This window comes from Equus asinus, chromosome 11 (genome assembly GCF_041296235.1).
Source record: "Equus asinus isolate D_3611 breed Donkey chromosome 11, EquAss-T2T_v2, whole genome shotgun sequence".
Classification (NCBI taxonomy): Eukaryota; Metazoa; Chordata; class Mammalia; order Perissodactyla; family Equidae; genus Equus; species Equus asinus.
In genome coordinates, this window is record NC_091800.1 from 1503853 (window position 1) to 1511746 (window position 7894).

General features: G+C 49.8%; 1 long non-coding RNA gene across 1 annotated transcript; it reads left to right on the top strand.

Moving 5' to 3' along the window:
- Positions 1 to 757: 757 nt before the first annotated feature.
- LOC123284033 (uncharacterized) lies at positions 758 to 7551 on the top strand. Its single transcript, XR_011506687.1, has 4 exons — positions 758 to 848; positions 3762 to 3834; positions 4367 to 4455; positions 7239 to 7551. It is a non-coding gene; the product is annotated as an uncharacterized lncRNA (long non-coding RNA).
- Positions 7552 to 7894: the final 343 nt, after the last annotated feature.

The window sequence follows — 7894 nt, forward strand, 5'->3', positions numbered from 1 at the left end:
TTTTTCTCAGACATTCACTGTAAGAAGCAGGTCCAGCTGCTGGAGGCAAAACTCACAAAAGTTTGGGCCCCTGTGACCAGGTCCTCCTGGAGTTTTAACTCTCTGAGGGTCCACACTTGTCCACACTGGGCCTCCTGCAGATTGTCCATTACAGGTTAGGCTTCCCTGCCCCAGCACTGGTCCCCTCGGGGGCTCAGTTGTGATTCTCTGCGTTCACCTGTGAGTCTCCCCAATCTGGGGGCGGCACTTTGCCCAAGACCTCACTGCTCTTATGAACCTAAGAACAGCTGGAGCCTTTTCAGTTTGTTCAGCTGTTTAGTGTTTGGGGATGGAGTGGAGACTTCCAGGCTCCTAACATCATGGACCAGAAGCCAGAAGTCAAGCCAACACCTTATTTGTTTTATTTATAGCTCTTCTAATTAATACGGACTGGACATATAATAAAGGGTCCATATTTGAAATGCATAATTTGATACCTTTTGACAATTTATACCCCTTTGAAAACATCAGCACAATCAAGAGAGTGAACATTTCCACCCTGGCACAGTGCTTGTCCTAGGCTGTGCTGCTGGCACTTCCTGCCCCAGCAGTGGCAGGCTCTAATCTGGGCAGTGCTCTGCCCTGCTTGGGTGTCCAAAGGCCTGGCCACTGGGTGGGTGCCTCCAGTCCGGAAGTGTTGAGCCTGGTGCCTGGACCACCCAACAAGAAATGGTCCTAGTTCCTGAGAGCAGGGGTCTGATTCGGTCCTCTCTTCTCTCCCCAGGTGGCTGGAGATGCTCATGTTCTATCCCAGGACCAACAAACAGAACCAGAAGAAGAAGCAGAAAGTCGAGCCACCCACACCACAGGTAGGCAGTGGGTTTGCCAGTTGGTGTCCACTTTGTGGTTTCAGAGATGAGGAGCTGGGGCAAAGCGAGAGTACCCCAGAAGATTCAAGGGCTTCAGGACCCAGCCTAAAATTAGGGGTGAGGGAAGGATTCAGGTCAGGGCTGAGGTGGTCACCAGCCCTGCACGTTGTCTCCATCCTTCCAGTGGTCTGTGGGCTACAATCTGCATGCTCCTCTTCAAGCCACAGGGCAGGACCAACTACAGGGACAGGGTGGCCTGCTTGTGTGGTCTGGGGCTGCCCAGGAGGCTTCCAGCCAGGGGGCAGGTGCTGAGAAGCAGTAGCAGAGCGTGTGTCTCTTCCCCTGGCTGTCCTTCCAGCTGCTGGGAAGCAAAGAGCATGCCAGGAGGGGTTGCTGGCTGCACACACTCCTCGTGCGCCACAGTCCAAGGAAGGACTCAGCTCGGTTCCACTTTCTACACAGAGATGCTCTTGCAGAGAGCAGGCTGAGAAAGGGGAGCCAAGTGAAGGGCAATTCGGGGACCCCACTCTTGCTCTGGGGCCTTGACCATAAATGGAAAAAATTGGTGCTGGTCTTGATTTTTGTGCCCCTGCTCTGACTCCCATGTGACCAGAGTGGGAGGTGGCTGGGGTGGTCCCACCAGGTCCAGTCCTTCCCCAAAGACCCCTCTCCTCTCCCTTCTCTTCCCCAGCCAGTGTCCAGGGGCTCAGGGCACCAGGAAATGTTCTGAGCCTCAGTGAACTGATTTGCAAAATGGGCTTGTTTTGATCCAGTTATAGGATTATTTGTGAGCTTGAAAGGAGGTCTTGGGCCCAGTGTGGGTGCTCAGTAAATGTTATTCCTTTCCTCTGTGCTCAGGCTTCACTGTTACCAAGTGTTCTTGCCTGATCGAGCCTCGCAGTAACCCTGAGAATGAGCAGAGTGGAGATTGGGGGTCCCTTGGGCATCTTGAAAGGCCCAGAGCCTGGCAGAGGTCCAGGCATAGCAGAACATGGCTACCCCCAGGGTTCAGCAGTCCTTCCTGGTGCTCTCTCCTTCACTGAGTGGCAGAGATCAGCCTGGGTGGAACTGGGTCCCCCTTCTCCTCTACGCCCGCCGGGTCTCCCCTGGATTTGCCTGCCCTGGGCTGCTGCACAAACCCTCCTACTAGTAGAGTGCAGCTCTGGGCCTGCTCTCAGCTGATGGTCATTGTCTGCCCTCTGTCTACCCTCCCCAAGGAGTCCTAGGCTAGCATCCTCTGGAAGGTAGTGTCCCTGGCAAAATCAAATGGGAGTTGTTCCTGGAGACTGAACAGCTTCCTGCTGGGGAACAGCAGACACACATGCAAATCCCCCAAAGCTGGCTGGTTTGAGAGAAAAAACTCCCAGGCAGAATAACAGCATTCAGGGTTACGCTGCGTTTCCATAGTAATACCTTGGAAATAGTGCCGTAGCAGACCTCCTGCCTCCAAATAAGGCAACTGCACGTGCAGAAGACACGCTCGGCCCAGACCAGGGAATTTGATGGTGCTCCTGCTCCCTAGCCGTTCCCTCCCCTGTGACGTCCCCTCCCCCAAATAATGCTGGCCTTGGCCAAGCTTCACCTTTTCTGTTGGTAGCAGGAGCCATGTGATCACAGGGTGGGAAGAGCCCCCACTTCCCTGAGGGTCTGTTAGAGCCCGGGCGGTCTGGGGTCCCAGCCTCTTCCACTCAACCGCTCCCAAGCCCCAGCAGAAGCCAACCAGGCAGAGTCTCTTTTCCTTTGCCCCTTGCTCCTCAGAGCATCACCTTGAGGCTGCTGGTTTCTGGAAGCTGTGAACTTTCATCAGGGCCACGCTGCTGTGAGTCAGTCTCATGGGGTGAGGTGGGGCCTTTCCAGAGGAGAGCTGCTGATCTCTGAGAAAGCCTCCCTTCCTCAGCCTGATGCCAGAGTCATTCTAGAGCACCAGAGGAAGCTGAGGGGGAAGCCTAAAGCCTTTGGGGCCCCCGTAAAGGCAAGAACCCAAGACCCCATACCTGGCCTCTGTCTCCATGGCCTGGGAGTTTCGGATCAAACCAATGGGGAGCTGCTACACCCCATTCCAGGCCAGAACCCTCCTTCTCATTGGGTTCCTGCTCAGTTTCTGTGCCCAGGAAGTAGAAAGAAAGGCTGTCGATGAAACCCCTTCCAGAGAGGGGGCCTGCTTAGCACATGGAGGTGACGGAGGCCGCTTGGCCCAGGCCTGCCTTCCTACCTTATTTCCTCTTTCCTCTTGCTTTGAAAACCCTTTCTGAGTAGCCAGATAAATAGCACAGACTTCATTATAGCATTGACATCCCTGAGCAGTGCCGCTGTCCTGGCCACACAGGGACATAGAAAACCTGGTGCCTCCACTCCTTCCTTGTGCACAGGCACTCAGGGTCTCTGTCGGCATGAGCTCCAGCATCCCTCTCCGCCACAGTGGTGACAGTGTGTGGAGCGGTAGCAGTGCCATGTGGCCCTGGCCTGGCCTGTGAGGCATCTTACTTTCCACATACCTGCTTTGGAGAAGAGAAGCAACTTTCCCTAGAGACCAGGCTTCCTCCCATCACCCACCCAGCCCCTCTCCTGGAAGCGAGCATGGCTTTTCTGCTGCCAGACTGTCCTTCAGTCCCCGCTGACTTGATCAGGCTTTGGCTGCTGTTCATGGCCCCCATTCTCTGGGAAGAGTCCTCCAGAAGCAGGGAACGTGGGGAGGGATCTGGGGACGCAGCCAGCCCTGCACAGGTTGGGGGGCCCTTGGTGTGGGAAATGCATGCATTTCCCTTGCATTTCAGGCCTGGAATTTCCTCTGCCTCTTGCAAAAATTAAGCATAGATCTACCATATGATCCAACTATCCCACTGCTGGGTATTTATCCAAAGAACTCGAAAGCACAACGGCATAAAGATACATGCACTGTTATGTTCATTGCAGCATTATACACAATAGCCAAGACATGGAAGCAACCTAGGTGCCCATCAAGGGACAAATGGATAAAGAAGATGTGGTATGTATACACAATGGAATACTACTCAGCCATAAGAAATGATGAAATCCGGCCATTTGTGACAACATGGGTGGTCCTTGAGGGTATTATGCTGAGTGAAATTAGTCGGAGGGAGAAAGTCAAATACCGTATGATCTCACTCAGAAGATAAAAATAACGACAAACAAATACCTAGCAACAGAGATTGGATTGGTGGTTCCCAGAGGGGAATTGGGGCTGGAGCAGGGCAAAAGGGGTGATTAGGTTCACATGTGAGGGGGTGGACTATAATTCGTTTTTGTGTGTTGAACATGATGCAGTCTACACAGAATTTGAAATATATCACGATGTACATCTGAAAGCTATATAATGTTATAATCCAATGTTACTGCAACTAAAATGATAAAAAATAAAAACATAAATTAAAATTTTTTTTAAATAATGAAAATTTGCTACCAAAACAACACAGTAATGATTCATAGAGGCAACATATTAAGAGGATACCAAAAGTGCAAATGGAATATTTACCACATATATATTTTTTTATTCCCAGACTGTGCTTTGTGACCTGCCTTTGCCTGGAGGAGTCACGCCTTGCATGCTGATAACAATTCTGGGCACAGTGAAGCGCAATGCAAACAGGTGAACAGCAAGATTAGCAAGTCTGTCATATTTGCTGATTGGTTTAGAATTTTTAAAACTACACATTTAGAATCTTGGCTATACCACAGTAGGGGATTATCCCATAAATCAATATGTATTCCCAATACGGGGACAACGTTTCCCTCACTGAATCTTAAAGCAGAAGAATCAAGAATAAAACAGAGTCCTACTTTCTGAGGACAAAGAGGAAGAGCAGGAAACCCATTCTGTTGGTGTTTCCTGGCAGTGAAAGCCTTAGAGCTCAAGGAAACGTGGAGCTTTTGTAATGTGATGCCTGGCCGTCTCTCCACCCATACATTGTCTAAAAAACCAAGCATGCACATTATGTCTACATGCCCATCAAAAACAAGGTGTGAAAACAAAAAGACCCCACTGGACATTGTTCCGAGTTGGTCTGAGCGCGTGAAAGTGATGCCACTCTGTCCTGATGTGCGTACAAACCTCCCCGCAGTTGTGCAGGTCACAGTGCAGTCTCGGACCTTGCGAGCTCAGCTGCCATTTCTATCTTCATAGTGGGGGCAACAGCAGGGTCACAGATTCCTATGGTGTTAGCCTGGTCTACAGCTGACAAGTGGCAGGATGGAGAACCCCAGTTTTCTGAGCAGACTCTATATACTTAGAAGATTTGAACAGATCCCTCAAGTTACAAGACTTCCTCAAAATAAATCAGCCTTTGCCATTGGAACTGGTTTGACTGAGGTGAGCTAGGATGGGGTAAGATTGGAGCTAACAGGTAAATCCGTGCTGATCCATGGCTGCCCTGGGATGCCTGGGCCTGGTGATCACCACTGGTTATACCTACGTGTAAAACAAGAAGGCTAAGGATATCCTGAAGCTGTCCAGTACGCCCATCCCTGAGGTCAGTGGTGCCACTAAAGCTACTGCAGCCATTAATTCATCTGTGTTTCTGGGTCTTATGACCAGGACACAAAAGGCACAAAGTCAAGCTATGCACACAGGTTTATTCAATAATTTGCAAACAGACTCCATGAGTGTCTGTCACCTTTTTCCTGGTGAATCAAAGGGAGCCACCTCCTCTGTTAGCAGGAGATAGACTCAGCTCTGATCTGATCATTTTACATCCAAATGGCCCACTCACTCCAACCTCCAGCCAGCTTCCTCTGGTTCCGCATGAAGGTCACCACCCTAAGCCAACTGCTACTTCCACACAGCCTGTACAGCTTCTGATGGCACAGTTCTTCCCTGCACAATAAAGCTTGCCTCACAGCAAAGTACAAAACATATATACCCTCTGCCTATGTCCTCGTCCATCTTTCCTCCCAACATAAGGTAGGACCCAGCACACCTTACCCTGTGCACACAGCACTCATGATTTGTTAATATCTGCTCTCCTCCCTGTACAACCCCTCTCATGCAGGACCACACTGATATACATATCTTTGCTTTATTTAGGGTTATTGCACTGGAAACTTTAGCTCCAGGAACACTAGAGATGCAGACTGACACTGCGGCCACTCAGAACTAATTCTGGTTGAAGTGGTTAAGGTGGTCTAAACTGAAAAAATTATTGCTTGGTCCTGCAAATTCTATGTGAGGAATTACAAGAAAAAAAGAACACTGAAGGCAGTAGAGATGACAGTATCTTGCTTTTCACTGCAGAGGAAATATAGGCATTGGATTTTCAGTCAAATACAAATTCTATTGCCATTGGCTATCTTGGTCTTTTCCCTGTGAATTTAATCATTGGAAGACACAGTGGGGTGTATGTGTTCAGTACTGGGTGAATCAAAACATACAGAGAATCATTGTTAAAAGGTCTAGAGTACAGACGTTGCTTTAAAACCAGAGCACATGCTGATTCTGTCAGTGCTCTATGGGGTTCGCTGAGACACTGAGGGAAAGAGTTAGTGATTCGACAGCCAGGACTTGTGTTTGCCTTGACATCCAAGTGCAGGAACTGGGGTCAAAAAGCCAAGCAGCACTTTCGTGGGGTTGGCCCCGTGGCCGAGGGGTTAGGTTCTCGTGCTCTGCTGCATGCGGCCCAGTGTTTCGTTGGAGCGAGTTCTGGGCGCGGACATGGCACTGCTCATCGAGCCACGCTGGGGCAGTGTCCCACATGCCACAACTGGAGGGACCCACGGCTAAGAGTATACAGCTACGTACCGGGGGGCTTTGGGGAGAAAAAGGAAAAAATAAAATCTTTGAAGAAAAAAAAAAAAAGCCAAGCAGCACTTTCATTAGTTCCACTTGACATCATGGAATGTTTACCACATTTATTGTCACGACTTTACAACTTAGCATCGGAATACTGAACTTTAACGATGTTGTCTAGCTCTTGCTGTGTCAGGACTTGGCTTTTGGTTAACTATGAGGAAGCCGAGTATTTGAAAGCTCTTATTTGCCATTAATAGGGATTAAAAGCAGGCTGGCAGGGCAGGAAGGAGGTAACCGTTATTCTCTGCAAAGTAAAGCATAAAGTGCCCTCAAAGTGGCCCTAAACCTCTGTGAGAAAACCTTGAAGACCTTTCTTGGGTAGAGGTGGTAAAGAGGGAATGACAGCTGACTAGAATGATGTGACCAAGACAACGAGGCAAAAAACTCAGCACGTTGTCTTGCTTCCTGTCAGATGCTTCTGTGTTACATCCAGTCCTTGGCCCAGTGTACCGTCAGTGTGTTTTCTGTTTAGAAAATTGTCATGTATTTATACAATGATTTGCTCTTTAGAAAATTGCATGTTCTTCACTTGATACAAATGCACAGCTTGAATCATTTTACTAACTCTGGTCTTTGGTTTAAAACAGGCTTGCTTGAGATTTCAAGAGAGGGCATGATGTCGCCTTCCACTGTAACCCGCGCTTCAGTGAGAACAACAGGGGAGCCATTGTTTGCATTACAAAGCTGGATAATATCTGGGGAAAGGAAGAAAGACAGGCAGATTTCCCCTTTGAAAGTGGTAAACCAAAGTAAGTTATTGCTACTATGAGATATTGAAAATGTCTGTTGCTCATGGGACTCGCTCTAAACCACAATGCCCTTAAAATGAATTTTCATCAGCTCTCCTGAGACACCTAACTAGGACATCTCCTCCCCATCCCAGGGGACCAGGCACTGCAGGCTGGAACAGGGCAGGAGCGCTGACCACAGGGCCTTGGCACATGTCAGGATTTGGAGATGGCTCTTTAAGGAGGTGAAATGAGGTCCTGATGCAATGGGACTGGGGTCCTTATGAGAAGAGGAGACACAGATGCAGAGGAGCAGCCCCGTGAGGATGGAGGCAGAGAGGGGAGGGAGACGGCCACCAGCCCAGGGACCCTGGAGCCCCAGACACTGGAAGAGGCTGGAGGGACCCTCCTGTGGAGCCTCCGGAGGGAGCATAGCCCTGCAACCCTTGACCTCAGACTCTGGGCTCCAGGATGGGGTAGGATGGATCCCTGGGGTTCAAGCCCCTGAACAGCCC